This window comes from Equus asinus, chromosome 10 (assembly GCF_041296235.1).
Source record: "Equus asinus isolate D_3611 breed Donkey chromosome 10, EquAss-T2T_v2, whole genome shotgun sequence".
NCBI classification, from domain to species: Eukaryota; Metazoa; Chordata; class Mammalia; order Perissodactyla; family Equidae; genus Equus; species Equus asinus.
The window spans coordinates 39,589,968-39,606,681 of record NC_091799.1 but is presented as its reverse complement, the minus strand read 5'-3'; the positions used below and the strand labels follow the sequence as shown (position 1 = coordinate 39,606,681).

Sequence of the window (16,714 nt, the reverse complement as noted above, 5' to 3'; positions counted from 1 at the left end):
TTTATTGCTTAATTTGTTTATTCTTGGTAAAAATATTAAAGCCACCAATTGCTGAGTTATATATTATTCATTTCCTCATTTCCAGCTTGAAATCACCAAACAATATTTAATAAATGTCCCAGTGTGCCTGGAGCTATGCTAACTAGTAGGCAATTTACAGATTCATTTTTTGCCACCTATTTATAAGGCTTAAATTTAATGAAAATCATAATCCAGAACTTGGTTCAGGTTTTTAAAGATATGCAGAAATTTATTAGGAAATGTTTCCTAAGTCAGCTTGAGATATTTGTAGACATGAAATTCAATTTGTTGTTAGGGATTTTAAGCCATACCTGGATTAAGCAATTAATTATAGGGACTTAACAAATAACAGACTCTTAGTACTCATTTATGATGGATTATAAAGTGTTCTGTCCTTTGAAATAGTGATTTTTCTTTAATTACTTTAATTATCACATTACACCCATAGAAAGCAACATAGGAATTATTATTAAATCTTACCTAGGATAGGAAAAAGAAAACTTGATCCATGAATTTAGAGGTTGTTTCTACACGATAGCAAGCCAATCCAATAAACATCAGAAAAATAAATTTTGGTTCACTGAATTGCTGCATTGAATTCTGCAATTCTTTACTGAATTGACACATTTTTGTTTGGCTGACAGAAAAATGGTAGTCACTAATAAAAGGAATGTGTGAATTTAGTAAAAACTATGACAAGGTATATTTGAATTCCTTTTTAATATTAGGAATTTGAATATGCAGCATATATTATCAGAAGAGACCTAGGGCATAAAATGCTATCTTCTTGTGGTTGAATACACATACACACACGTGTGTGTGCACTTTGCTGCTTTTACATTATGAAGAATCAGAAGGAAATATTAACTCTATAACCTTTTCATTAAACAATTATGACAGAGGATATAATCAGAAGGCAAGTTTATTTTGTTTCTTTCTATCCTTAAAATGTATTTCTGAGCACTGGTAAGGTTCTGTTTTGTGATTTAGGTGCTGGTTGCATAGGTGTATTCCATTTGTGAAAACTGAGCAAACTGTATATTTATGATTGGAGCTTTTTTTCCGTATGTACATTTCACTCCAGTGAAAAGGCTTTGTAAGAATGTTCATGTCCATATATTAATCAAAACTGATTTAAAGTAAATCTTCTCTCCATCATTTGGGTTCTTTAATTAGTGAGAAGCTTGGGAAAGTGAGAGTCGCCCCTCTTCCATTTCTAATGTTTCCATTCCTTCAACCCATCTTGCCAACTAAAAGGCAATTTACAAACTTATTTTTTTCCACATATCCATGGTCAGGTGAAGAAAGGAGAACGGGTTAGGAGTCCAGTTTCTCCAAAGAAATAGAAAAAATAGGATGTGTATATATAGAGAGAAAGACATTTATTTTAAGGAATTGGCTCACTCTATTTTGAGGACTAACAAGTCTGAAAACTGCAGGGTAAGCCAGCAGGCTAGAGACCCAGGGAAGAGGTGATGCTACAGCTAGAGTCTCACATCATTCTGGAGACAGAATCCCCTCTCCATTGGAAGATCTCAATATTTTTCTTTTAAGGCCTTCAACTGCCTGGATGAGACCCACCCACATTATGGAAGGTAATCTGCTTTACTCAGACTCTACTGATTTAAACGTTAATCTCATCTGAAAAAAATACCTTCATAGTGACATCAAGACTGGCGTTTGGCCAAATATCTGGGTTCCGTGGCCTCGTTGAATTGACACATAAAATTAACGATCACAGCCGTCTTGAAGTTCTTACTTTACTTTGCTCTTTCAAGTTGGTTGTGTACCCTCTGGGCAGAGCAGATGTTTAAATATGCCTCTTTCTCTCTTTGATGCTTTCCTGGATTCCTACGTGCTCCAGCAAGAACAACTGACTGCAATTCCCAAGATCTGTGTGATGTGCTCCCTTTTGCTGGCCAGTCTCACTCAGTGCTTGTTTTTATCGTTGTTACTGCTGTTATAATTGTTTTGAAGGCACCCTGTTCTCTATTTGGCTATCTTGCCTCTTTCATAGGTCATCGCAGGCAGGATATTAAATGGTTCGGTGTGACTCTCCCATTTGGTCATATTTGATCCATAGGGAGTAAAAGCAGATGGGAGTAAAGGTTGATCCCAACACAGCTACCTCTGCTCTGCTCATTGTGTAGCAGAGAGCTAGCCTATCTCTTGGTGTCTATCTGTCCTGGTGGGAATTATATATGGATCCACCAATATCTAACTGTAGAAGACACATAATAAGCTTTTTGAATAGTATCTGTGAGAGACCTCTCTTAAAGCTTGGGGTGATACCCCACCCATCGATCCTGGCTTAAACAGGAGCAAGACTTACAGCCCAGCTGTATACAGAGAAATCCTTATAAAAATACTCTGATAATCTACCATAATCCAAATCTTTAAAAAGTAGATACAGATAAGGAATTTAAGAGCTGTATAAGTTTCTTTTTTCTTTCAATAACTACATTCCTTTAGGGCGGTCTGACAAATAATAACCTTGGGATCTAATAATTATTGTCTTATTTTCCTGGCCAAAATTTCCTGTAACAGCCCATTGAGTAAGTTTATAAAATGAATATATGGCTTGTGATATCAGATCCAGTTCTCACTGTTAACATTCTGAAGAGCACTGTTTTCACGCACACATTCACACACATATTTAGTCCATAAATTGATGAGGCAGAAACAAATCTCAATGTATTTTGTTCAAATTCATCTTAGAAGTCATGCCATGTCTCTCTTCCACTAGCAGAGAAGACTAGCCATAATGCTTTTTCTTTGACAGACACACTATCAGAATACCAGGAAGGATTGCATGGAGGAAAAGGTGCATTTTATGTCATAACTGTTGATATAGAAAACCAGAAAGAGTCACTGGCAGAGTAAGACACAGAAGTAGGAGAGGAAAAAGTAGAGAACAATAATATCTATCCAATTAGATATGCCACGCACAGAAGATATAAAGGTGATTGCAGTTAATAGTAGTTGAGTTGAAAAAGATAAGCTCATATCCAAAGGTATCACAGAGAATTCAGATGTGTTGTGACTAGTAGAATGGGAAGGACGAAGGCAATGAAAAATTCAGGACACAATATTTAGAGACACAGGAAGACAAAAGTCAGTTACCAATTGTAAGGCCTGAAATTGGGGAATGAGGCCTGAGGCATAGGTTTGGGATTTTCATGGACAGAATGTCATCCCCTAGGAAGGGTTTTTAAATGGGAAAAATCCAAAAAGAACTCTAGTCTTACAAATTGGAGTTCAGTGCCAAGTCTCAAGAGAGATTTTAAAGCATCTTATCCATAACGTAGGTGTTTTATTGTAATTACAAGGAAAAATGTGTTTTGTTTACTTGTTCTCACAAAGTAGCAAATGCCTGAAGAATAAAACCAGTGCATGAGTTCAAAGCCAGTCTACCAGCAAAAGGAGGCCAGCTTAATTAGCTCATCATTAGGCTAGTGATTCAGATCCCCAAAATAACGATCATTATTTTTCCAGATCTTCATTGTACCAGTTCCATTCCTTTTATTGCAAGTGACAGAAACATAAGATAGACCAACAACAGAAAACAATGCAAACCAAACCAAAGCTTTGCATGAATCTAGGGCCTAAAAGCTATTAAGCTATTGCCAGGTCTTCTCATTCTGTTTTCTTTGCTCTATTTCTTTTTATGAGTTGGCCTCAATCTTTCTGTAGTTGGCCGCACACCACATGGGATGGAAGATGCATGTAGTTGAAATGAGCAAGAAAAACAAAATATAAAAACCTATTCCTATGAAAGCATTAATAGTGAAAGAAAAGGAATTTCCCCTAAAACACAATTATGGGTCAATACTGGGCCTTCAGTCAGCAAGCATGTTGAGAGTTGACCATCCTAGAAATCAGCAAGAACAAAGTTTGAATCTAGACTTGAGGACCTACTAGGTCTATAACAGACGAGTTAACAAAATTCACTCAGATTTAGTTCTTTCATATGTAAAATGAGCATGGAGGTACTTTGAAAAGTTGTTAGCATTAATGAAATAAAGTATATCAAGTGCCATACACAGTAGTAGCTCAATAAACAATAATAGTAATCAATACCTATAACAGTAGCCCCAGGCCACACCAAAAGTGTTAGTAATTATAATGATATTTAATCTGATCTCTCAACCAGTATTATAGATCCTAGAACTAGAACTCACGAAGAACTTCCTTTTGTAATGGTTCTTTGCAAGCTTATGCCTGTTTTATGCCCCTTGTTGACTGTTCCTTTTGATAGCACAAATACCAAAAATGGCACACAGGCCTCTTCATGCCACTGCGATACTATTGGCTCTTCTCACTGCAGCCAGTGCTGGCATTTCAAAGTAGGTTTCTCCCAAGCTATTATGATTCTCATACACTGCAAAAGGAAGACTTCCTTGTCTGTTTCACAGCCTAGTCTCTTTTTTGCAACTTGAAAAATATTTCACAGAGACTGGGAAAGAGTTAAGATACTCCCACCTATGCCAGAATCAGGAATTTCCCTCTGCACCAATAATCAAGAGTGTCCTGAACTAAGACGTATGAGTCTTGGCTATCTCTTATTTCTGCGTGTGTTCTCAGAGTATATCACCATTTTCAGAAAATGGTGTGTCCACTTCATTTATTACTTCAGACCATTTTCTCACAGTATCTTGTCACTGTTGTTCTCAGAAATACCAGAAAGTTCATATACCAACAGGCCCCTGTTGGCCAGCTACCATACTAAATCTTGGATGTGGATGTGCAGATCACATAATAGAGGCACTTTGCTAACAGAAAACAAAACAAAGGCACATAGAGATTCCTCAAAGGAGTGAGCAGTACTTGACTTCCAGTTCCCTGTCTCATAATATAATGTAGATTATGTGCTGCAAAGTCAAGAAGATCCAATGCTTCCATCTTGTGGTCTAAGGACTTTGTTCTTATCAGTCAGGATCGTGGCAGGAAACAGCACATCAAAGAATTTAATTAAAGCGGTGGTGCAGCAGCTAAGTTCTCATGTTCCACTTCGGTGGCCTGGGGTTCGCTGGTTCGGATCCCAGGTATGGACATGGCACCGCTTGGCAAGCCATGCTGTGGTAGGCATCCCACATATAAAGTAGAGGAAGATGGTCATGAATGTTAGCTCAGAGCCAGTCTTCCGCAGCAAAAAGAGGAGGATTGGCAGCAGATGTTAGTGCAGGGTTAATCTTGCTCAAAAAAAAAAAATTTTTTTAATTAAAAAAAAGAGTTTAATTAAAGAGAGTTTAATGAAAGGACAATTTATAAAGAGGAATCGCGGGTGAAGGAGACAACAAAGGGTCATGTAGCACACAGGGATTTGCAACAGTGGGAGGCTGCTCTCATCCCTTGGCCTGAAGCTAAAAGGAGTGGGATGTGTTAGAGAACCTGGGAGGAGGTAGGACCATGGAAGAGGGGCCTCAGACATGAACTGAGAAATGTAGCAGAGAAATGTAGGCACTGCTAAACCATAGTCCAACAGGAGGATATAAAGGAATAAATACCCAGCCTCTCCCTTTTCTTACCCTCTGAGTTTCCACTGATGCCTCCTATTGGTCAAACCCAAATAGTAGCCAGATAGCAAAGATATCTGGTGATACAGTCTGTAGAAGTCAGCCTCCTAAAGCACAGGGCAGTGGAAAGAGCAAATAAAATATATATATAAGTAAAAATAGGCATGCGCCAGCACAGTCTTTTCTGCCATTCAGCTTCCATTCTTATCCTTTTATTTAGATAAAAAGCTACCACAAGCAGCACAAAGGAAACACAAACTCCTAAGTGCCACTTTGTCATTGTCCTCCCAATGGCTTGCCCTCCACTGGCTCTTCATCTGATGCCGTCAATGGTGAATATTTAAAATACTTGTCACTTCATGACATCAATTACCAATGTCAAGATTGCCCATTTAGTCATTCAGTATCCCCACAAAACCCAGAATTGCATTTTGAGGGTTAGGTTCTTGCGCCCAAACTTGCTACCAATTATTTTCTCTATCAAAATTCTATCGGAAAACAGATTTCACATTTAAAATTTTAATTAAATGGGGTATAATGAAAGGATAATTTAAAGATGGGTGGGGATGACTAAGGAAGCCAACGAGGAATGGTAAAGTGTTCAGAGATTAGCAATTTCATGCAACATTAGTACACTGTGCCCGAGTGAGCAAAGGAAAGAAACAGTGATTCAGAGTCTGATGAGAGCAGGAACTGTCACAAAGACTCTGTTAGGTACACAAACACAACCACTGGCGAAACTGTCACCTGGTAGACAAGAAGCAAGGGAAATAAATACCCAGCCTCTTTCTTTTCCTGCTTTCTAATCTGTCAATGCATGTCATTGGCCAAAACCAAACGGAAGCCAGAAGTCAAGAGAGCCTGGATGTTGCCTTTTATAGAATTTGTTCTCACAAGATGCAGAGCAGGGCAGAAAAGAATGAAAAGTAAATTGAAATTATCACACAGAGGAAACTATCAGTGTCATTAACTTGCTTCTCTTCTGAGTTAAAAATTAATCAGTAATGTCTTCCAATTGGAAGCTGAAAATGGTTATAAAGTCTTGGAAGAGAGAAACTTATCAAATAAGCAGATATCATGCTGGGTCTCAAAGGAACCCTGATAAGATTTTTCTTTTCTTTTCCTCTCTTTTAAGTATCTAACTGCCTGGTTTCCAAAGCTTCTATTTCACTGAGACTCCAGAATGAGAAACACAATGAGTAAAATATGGGTATCTATTTATTTGGCGATCAGACACACGTTTCACAAGTTCCTCCTCTATAATCGACACGATGAAAGGCATTTAAAACCATATTTTGGAGTTATTTAACAGGAGATATTTGGTATTCCTCTTAGGACAAAGAGAGGAGAACAAAATGTTGAATGAGAAAAAAAGTTGGGAAGGAATTTGGGAGGCTATTATCCAAAAATCAATCAAAACATTCAAAATTGCATAAGGAAAATGTCCCATTTGTGTTCAGAATGACAAATCTATGCTGCCTCAGTAATGCCTACAAAAGTCAGGCGCCTGCTTTGCTCCGGCAGGGAGACATATCCATCACGAGGCTTAATATGTCCGCCTGTACTTTTTCAAAAGCTTTGCGAACGCCTGCTGATTTACCTGCAATACATTTTCCAGAAACTGTTGGATAAAATGACAACATATATATTTAGTTTCACACTTCAGTCTGTCCAATTAGCCATGTTTGCAGTACCAGCTGTGAGCCCAGGAGAGGATTTAATTTTAAGTACAGCAGTCTAGTTAACAAGAAAGGGGGGGAAAAAAAAGCTGAGCCATGAATTTGCCAAGTATTAGTTTCCAATCATTTGTTTCTGAGAAATAGCTCTTCATTGCTATTACTGAAGATCGCTCAAGGAACTAGCTCCTGAAATTAGATAAAGGAGCGGCGTGCAGCAGGCTGCCGTGGGAGCTCCTGTAACAGGGATGGGGTAATTACGAGGACGCCTTAGGCAGACTCCCTACTCTCACTTACCCGTGGTTGACTTATCTGAACAATGCAAGTCCTCCTCGCTCATTTTCAGTGATTATGAAATGAGGTCAAAGATCTTTGAAAACATTAAAATGTCGCATTAACACTAAAACATGGGGGAAAAAAAAAGGAAGAAGAAAGATTGACTTTTATACAAAGAGAATCAACCTGGTAGATTGTCTCTTTTTCACTCAATATTTAGGCAAAAAGTAAATACGAACTGCTATTTTGGGGAATATCTGAAGGAAAAAGATGGTACCAGAGAAGTAGCATTGAACGATGAATTATTTTAGAGACAACAAAGGAGTTTATGAATCCTAGTCTTGGAAATATTTCAAAGGTGACCAGAAAATCATCTAATGGGACTAATGTTGAGCAAGGACAGGAAATTTTTCATACAATTTTTACCATCCATGGCAGAGATATAATAAGAAGAATCATTTAAGTAATAGTAAACTAAAATTGTCTCTATAGATTATGGTTTGAAAAAAGGATAAATACTAGATGTCATAATTATCTCATTTAAAATTAATCTCAGGCTCCAAAGAGGGGAAAGGAGAATGTAAAACAGCTAAAATAAAACGTTTGAGAGAAAATGAATTCAAAAAGTATTCAAACCTAACTGAAATGAATATATAAATATATGATGAAACAGTTATGATAAGAAATACTTTTATTACTGAATTAAAATTTTTAAAAGTGAATTAAGCCTGCAAATATGGGAGTGAGAAAGAAAATAACAGATGAACCAAAGAAAAGAGAAGAAAGGAATTAATAATGATGTAGACAGAAAGGAAACAGACAATGTAAAAATATAGACATAATTAATTAAATCTAAGGATAAAATGTTTTAGTCAGGGCTGCTCTCAGCAGCTTGAGGCTAGTCTTAGGTCCTTGCCACACAGCCCTCTCATAGGACCTCTCACAACATAGTACCTTACTGTTTTAAGGCCAATAGGACAATCTCTCTGACCTCTAGAACCTCTTTTAAAGGGACCATCTGATTTGGTCAGGCCCACCAGGACTTCTTTCTTTAGATTAATTTAAAACCAACTGATTGGGAACTTTAATTATATCTGCAAAAATCCTTGACCTTCTAATATAACCTAATAATGAGAGTGACATTCAGCATAATTACAGGTGCTGCCCACATTCAAGGGAGAGTATCATATATCACTATTACACCACGGAGGTGGGAACCTTGGGATCCATTTTAGAATTTTACCTATAACAGTCCAAACTCTAGCCCCCAATGATTTACATTCTTCACAAATGCAAAATACATTCATCTCTTCCAAGGGTTCTTAAGTGTCTTGTCCCATTTTAGCATCTGCTCAGAGTCCAAAATCTCATTATCTAAGTCGTAACTAGGTGAGCATGAGGCTCCCACATGTAATCTGCTAAGTAACAGTTTCTGGGGCTCAATTCTCTTCCACCTGCTCACCTGTGAAACTAAAGAGACAAGACATCAACCCCCAGGAGTGAATATGCAATCGTGAGACAGGCACAAAATGATAGCTGTGAACATTCCAGTTCACAAAGGGGAAAAATGGAAAGTAGAAAGGAGTTACTGCTCCATGGCAGTTCTGAAATCCAGCCAGAGTTCCTTGATTAGGTTTCAAGCCTGGGAATAATCCACCAAGGCTTTCAGTTTCACTCTCCAAGATCTTGGTTCTGCCCATGGAGTCATCATTCCTTTTCTACAAAAGAAGATCTTTTCAGCTGAGTGGTTTTATTAGCCTCTTTCTTCCAGTAGAATCTTGGGATTCTCAGTCTCTCTTTATTTTATACTCTCCATCCCTTTTAGTCCAAGCTGGCAGTGTTTCTGCTGAAGCAATTTTCTTAAAAACTCTGAGAATCTTGCATGGATTGTCACTGGGTTTCACTCCATTAAACAAAGCCACCCACAGGAATCTTTATGAGCTAATCCCTCCTCTGTCTTTGCCTCCTGCTGAGATGGCTCAGGGTTAAAAATCAGTAAACTTCCTAGAGGCCTCTGGTTTGATGGAGGGGATCTGTGAGGCACAGAAAGGGCCCTGGGTATGACTGAATATGCTGACTTTTTGATCTTTTAGAAGTTTCAGCAAAAGGATGTACAGACACACCACAGCCTCTTCTCTATGCGGCAGTTTCAGATGCCATTTCTGACTTTTGCCATCCTGAGAGGCTGAGAATTTTCAAAATTATCTCGTCATAACTCCTCTGGTTTAACAGTTGTCCCCCCAGTTTATCTTCCCTCTCACATTTTACCATAAGCAGCACGAAAAAACTGGGGGCAGCTTCAACACTCTGGTTGGAAATTTTCTTAGCTGCATAACCAATTTCATTGCTTACAAGTTCTGTTTTTCATGTAGCTACAGGAGAAAATTTAGCTAAGTTTTCTGCCACTACCTAACAAAGATCCTCTTTCTTCCAGTTGCCAATAAAATGCTCCTCACTTTTCTCTAAACCCTCACCAGCAGCATTGCTATAGTCCGTAAGCCTACTAACAGTTGTTCAAGTCCATTTATATATTTTCTATCATTCTCTTCAAAATTATTCCAGCCTTTACCCACTGCCTAGTGCCAAAGCCATACTCACATTTTAGGCATCTCACTTTCAGGTACCAAAATCTGTGTTAATTATCTATTGCTGCATAACAAATTACCACAATCTTAGTGATAAATAACAGGCATTTACTTAAAACAACATACATTTATTACCTCACAGTTCCTACGGGTCAAGTCTGAGCATGGCTTCATTGGGTCTTCTACTCAATGTCTCACAAACCTCAAGTCAACAAATCAGCTGGCGCTGTGGTCTCATCTGAGGTTTGAGGCTTGAGGTCCTCTTCCAAGTTCATGTGGTCATTGGCAGAATTCATTTTCTTGCAGCTGTAGAATTCTTGCTTCTTCAAAGCCAGCAAAAGAGCAAGAGAGAGAGAGAGAATTTATTTCGAGTCTGTAAGTCTCTGATCTCCAGATTCTCTTTTAAAGGGCTCACCTGTCCTGCCAGCCCCACTCATGATAATCTCCCTTTTGATTAGTTTAAAGTCAACTGATTAGGGACCTTAATCACATCTGTAAAATCCCTTTGCCCTTGCCATAAAATGTAACCTAATCATGGAAGTAATATCAGTCATATTCACACGCTCCGTGCACACTCAAGGGGAAAAGATTATAGAGGGTGCGTACACTGGAGCGGGCAGGGTGTGGAGGTGAAGGAGAGAGGAGGAATTTTAAGGGCATCTTAGGAGTCTGCCTACCACAGTTTTGGAGGTGCAATATTACGAATATGAAGGAAATGTTGGATGATACTTTTTTCAAGAAAGGAATAAATCATTTCTTCCTAGTTTTTTGGTTGTTTGATAATATAGCCTTGTCTACTGGAGTCATTTGACCTGGATTCTTGAAAGGTGGAAAGGGTCCTAGTAGGACTTAGTTTTTCACTAAATTGGTCATATGTACTCCTCAATGCTGGAAGCATCATTCCTATAACCCTTGTAATAGTAAGTCCAGAAAGGCAAAACCAGGCTGTGAGTAGCAGAATCGGAAAATTTCCTTTGTAAACATTTTTAAAGACTTGCCAAAGGTTGAACTCTTGTCATTTATAACTTGCAGAATCAGGAATTTGCTGATTTTATATAAAACAATGGTATAAAATTTGAGCTGAGGCTGGAGGGCATTATTAAAATTATTACAATCGTTCATTGTACCCATGGAAGCTCTGCAATTTGTGTAGAGCTTACATCTGTAGAGGGCTGTGCTCTAACAACTACTAGTGGGAACAGAGACCTCCACACGCAGGTAAAGGTCTAATCATGTAACGGATTCCTCATAAACTATTGCACATTATACATTCCTGTCCCGCTGTGGAGAACAATTGTCTAGCGTGCCAAAAGAAAGCAAGGTTAATGAGACTGACCTTAAGAACGACAAAGTTCCAGTTGCACACGAGGCTAAATTTAGTCTTTACAGAAAAACTGTTAATCATTATGAATATTTTCCTCTGCTAAATAATCTTTCCAACTTCATAGGCATTCTTAGTTTCCATGGTCTTATCTCTCATTTAAGACAGAAATTTTTTTTCTTAAATGCCCATGCTCACTCTTGTTTCCACAGTGTGTGTGTATGTGTGTGTGTATATTTATATTTATACACACACATTTATATACACGCAATAATTTCACTGAATCATCCTATATACTTCTCTGTCTGAAGCATTGAAAATGCTGTGGTCACACACTTTTCCATAAGTCATGATGGTCTAATTCTAGAACCCTGGCCAATCATAAGCCTCCCCAAGCCCCAGAAAACACACTTTAATTAGGGAGGAGTGAGTCCTCTGTCAAGTATGGTACTTTCACAGAAGGCTGACCACAGGAATTTGGCCTAACAGGCAAGGTGTGGTCCCCAGCAGCCCAGCAAATGGTTGGCTCTAGGACAAAGCCAGTGACAAAACTAATAAATAAGATAGTAATAGGGAATCAAGCTAAACAACACTCTGTGTCCAGCCAGGCAGAATCTGCAATGCCTGATGCTATAAATAATTGCATCAACTTTAGTGCTTAGTTTTCATGGATTTGGCAGGGCTCTAATCCCCAAAGAGAAACTAGCCAGAGCCAAGTCAACTTCCAGTTATAAAACGATATGGGAGAACCAGGTAATTTACTAGAACAGGAATTCAAATGAGAGATCAGAGCAAAAACTATACTTTGTGGACTAACACCACTAATCATTACAGAAAGCACCTTCTTTGTTAAGTGTTTTCATAGCCATTATGTTATTCCATCATCACAAGATAGTTTTGGTGTTTGTGGTATGCAGCTTTTGAAATGACTCCCGATGATCCTTGTCTCCTCATGCTCCTATGTAATCCCCTCCCTTGTCTGTGAGCTAGACCTGGTGACTTGCTTCTAACAAATAGAACACGGTAAAAGGCTGCAATATCAATTCCAAAATTAAACTATAAAATACTGTGGCTTTCATCATGCTAGTACTCTCTCTCTCTCTCTGTCTCTATGGCTCTTCTCATTTGCTTACTCTGACGAATCAAGATATTTGAGCTGCCCGAGGAGATGCCTTGCGGCAGGGAACTAAGGGTGAACTCCAGTCAACAGCCAGTAAGGAACTAAGGCCCTCAGTCCAACAACCCTTGAGAAAATTAATCCTGTCAAGAATCACATGAGTGATCTTGGAAACATTTAAGTCTTCAGTTGAGACCATGGCCTCAACTTATAACTTTTTTGCAGTCTTGTGAGAGACCCCGAAAGAGAGGACTTGGTTAAGCCACGCCCAGATTCCTGACCGGTAGAAATTGGGAGGTAATAAATGTGTGTTGTTTTAAACTGCTAGATTTGGAGGTGACTTGTTATGTAGCAACAGATAACTAACAAATATGTGAGTTTAGGAAGTCAGCCACCCCTCTGAATTTGAGCTGTTATACTCATGGTTATAGTTGATTATAACAAAAGGATACAGATTAAAATTGGCAATGGGAAAGGCACATAGGACAGGGTCCAGGAAGGATCAAGTGCAGAGCTCCCACTTGTCGCACAGTGGAGTTGTGTGAACAGAGCTTATTTCCCCATCAATGATGTGTGACAACAGCACAGGGTATGTCAAACCACAGAAGCTCACCCAATCTGTGGTGTCTAGAAGTTTTCCTGCAGGGTAGTCAATAGACATGGTTCCCTACCTGCCTGGCCGGCCTTAGCCTCCAGCCTCTCCAGAGATCAAACTGATACTGCTTGACCTGAGACCTCCAACATAAATCACCTTCTTAGCATAGATTCTCTGGTGTGGTCCAGGGCTCACAGGTAAACAAGGACACTTGTCAGCTAGGACATTGCTAGAGCTTGTAGGTGACCTCCCAGGAGCCAGGAGCAAAGGCCAAGCTTCTCTTTTGGCAAGATTAATCCTTTAGTACATGCAGAGTTAACTCTACTCTGTATTCTTATTTTAGCTCTAAGTTTATTCTACTTCTCAGCCTGCAGACTTCTGTTAATTTGCATAATTCATTGCAAGCAACACAGATTTCCACAGATGAAAGTTATTAATGGCCTTTGTGCCAGTCACCAATGTTTTGTCTCAGCAACAAATCCACCCCTTATTGCCCTGCTTTGTGATTCCAGAGTCAGACCCTGAACATTTCTCTTCTGCTAGCTGGCATGGTGTTAAACGTTGTCGGCAGAGGATGCTGGAGGGACACTACTGAGAAGCGGCTTCTTCTGATCCCAGTGTGCTCCTCTTTTCTTGCTGCTCCAGTTCTGGTCAGTAGGCAGGGCACCCACTTGTGTTTACCTCCCATTGAGTTTCTCTGACACCCCAGAGTTCTGTCTGCACCCTGGCTGGCTTCCTAGGGAGTTCATTACAATCGTAGGGGACAATCTTCTCAGAAAACAACAGCAGCACCACAGCCAGTTTCCCAGGAAGCTCAGTGCTAACCAGAGTCGGGTTCCCAGTAAATTCCACCAGCACCACAACTGACTTCCCAGCCAGTCTTGAAGATGCCCACTAAGGCATCTTGGCAGCAAGTTTCACCAGCACCCCAGAAGGCAGCTTCCTGGAATGTGGTGTTGGCACTCCAGTGGGTGGTCCCCTCCTTGCCAGCCTCAGCCTATGGCACCGCCACCCACCTCTCAACTACCTGATAGGCCACAACCACTCCTTCTCCGGTGAGATAGGGATCTCAGTCTTGCGTGGGTGTGGGGGTGGCCTCTTCTAAATTTGTTCCTTCTTTGAGTATTCTGCATCAGCCCGAAGCGTACTGTCTACTCCCTATATCTGCTTTTCTTATATTTTTTAAAATTATCTGTAACACTTAGTAATTAATCTCCTGTTAATTGGTTAATAACTCTTTATATGAAATTTCCTGTTCAAATTAATCTGTGATTTCCTCTGCCTAACTGGACCCCAACTAATAGAGCCTTCAATTTAAAAGGATGTAAAAATAGTTTTCTGTGGTGTGTCTTACCCATGTTTAAAAGAAATCTCAAAGATGTTTTTAGAATATTTCCTAGCAAATTTGCTGAGGACTTGTGAACTTGTTGTGCTAAAATTCTCCCTCAAGCATTTGTCTAAATTTAAGGGAAAAAAAGTTCTATAAAAATTCAGACTGATAAAAAGAAGAAAATCAGGTAAAACTTTTATTTTCACTTTAAGGACAGCAGTGGTCTAATACATATTAATGCACTTTCTACGAAAAGACAATTTTCAAGTAATTAGGCACAATGCTCTCTTGCTGCAATGATCTTCACCAGGAAGATGTTGAAAGCAAGAATAAGATTAATTCTGAATTGAAAGAAAAGCAGCCTAAATTTGAGGTAGACTTTAAAATCTTAATTCATTATTCTGCATGCTATCTCTGGGCTATAGATATTTTGTGCTAAATTTATTAGAAATGGGATACAGTGTGTTGGTCTCCTGGTAGGCACTCAGCAAATCCCTGTGAACTGTATGTCTGATACATTTCTATTGTCTGTTGGTTAATTTAGCAACTGACATCTGAACTAAACATACAAGGAAACTGCTTGTCATGATTTTGACAATTTTATCCTGGCATAGGTAGGATTAGAAACAGAAAACCCACGTGGAAGTGTAGAGCAATTACTCCCAGTTTTGTCCTGGAAGTCTGTGGCTTCCCACATTTCCCACACTCTGTCTCTTCCCCTCGTTTAGATTGCTGCTTGGGTGAAAAGTGTCCCAGAATCGACACTGTAGAGTTAATAGGAAGATCTGTTCGGTACCTACTACCTCCTGGTCCTTCGTATGTTCTCTAATTGTACCCCTACTCCCATGTGGGTTGATATTACTGTCACCATTTTATAGATGAAAGACTTGAGGCTCTGCAAGCTTATACGACTTGTTCAAAGTCACAATTAATAACAGCAAGGAACTGATGACAGCTTTCATGACTCAAATTCTAATACTCTTTTCCATTATGCTGCAGTGACTTTATTTAAACCATAGAAATTGGAAACCAAAAAGTTGTTTTTAAGTTCATCCAACCCAACCACTCACCTAATAAAGAATTACCATCTATAATATTCCTGACTGGTAGACTCTAGTTAAACTTTCTAAGGGTGAAGAAGAAGACCATTATTTCCCATGTTCAATTTTTATACCTTCCAAATTATCAGGAAATTCTTATGTGTATGGGCTCATAATCTTTCCTCTTCTTACTGACTTCCACCCATGTATTCTAACTGTGCTTTCTACAGCGCCCTCCAGAGGTTGTAACTGTGTTCTCTGTCTTCTCCCGGAACAAGTATGATCTCTCTTCTACATGGGCCTTCAATCAGCAGAAAGGGATAATATTTCTCTGTGTCTAGCATATCCCTCTCTCCACTTTATTTTATTAGCACCCAACCTAGAGTAGACTGTCTCGTGTTCTCAATATTTGATATTAGTTATTATTACTGCTGGAATGAGTGCAAGCCTTCTAATCCTTCCGCTTATCTGGAAATACTACACATTTACACATTCTGGTATGCACTGCAATGAATGTAAGTGATAAATATTGATTTTGTGGAAAGCTCCACAGCTAAACTCATTTATCCAGACTCGTGAAAATCAACCTGCTTCTACCCAGTTATGCTTCTGGGAAGCACTGAGAGGATCCTAGGTGAACAGGAGTCATAATGGAACTTTGGCATAAAATCAACTTGGCAGGGTGGGGGACGGTGATCAAGACAAGAAAGAATAAGAATAGTCAGTGTGGGACCCCGAGAGAGAGCTGTTCAAGGAAAGTCCAAGTGTGGTGCAGAGATGGGGCATCTCTAATTTTGGAATTGGAGAACAGAATCCAGGTTGTTACTGAACCCTTGAAAGTCAAGACAACATCCTTCCCAATAAATTGCTCTCTACAAGGCTCGAGAATGGAGATGCAATCCAGTCCTGAGAGAATGGAGAAGATAGAAAGAGTCCAATGCTCTATCCAAATGCATTTAGTTAAAAGGAGAGGATATCACTGTAGGAAAAAAATCATAAAACAGAACTGGAGCATTGGGAAGAGGTTGCTTTCCCACAAGAAGACACAGATGTTTTATTTCCCAGCCAAAATAATGAAGGAGTAGCTTGTTTGTCAAATCTGAATGTTTCATTTATCAAAGATTCAAACAGAGATAAAACACAAGATTTGACTCATCCTAAGAATCCACTTGGTGAAAAATAACTCTCTACACAAATTAGCCAAGAATTTCAGTGAGGTTAGCACAAAGAACAGAGA

General features: G+C 39.1%; 1 long non-coding RNA gene across 1 annotated transcript in view; it reads right to left on the bottom strand.

The window, feature by feature from the left end:
- Positions 1–791: 791 nt before the first annotated feature.
- The window catches only part of LOC139046469 (uncharacterized), a 32,218-nt gene continuing 16,295 nt past the window's right edge, over positions 792–16,714 (bottom strand). Inside the window, exons 2-4 of the long non-coding RNA XR_011506571.1 lie at positions 10,210–10,397; positions 5,550–5,644; positions 792–5,213 (exon numbers count right to left, since the gene is read on the bottom strand). This is a non-coding gene — a long non-coding RNA (uncharacterized lncRNA). The remainder of the gene's footprint in view (positions 5,214–5,549; positions 5,645–10,209; positions 10,398–16,714) is intronic.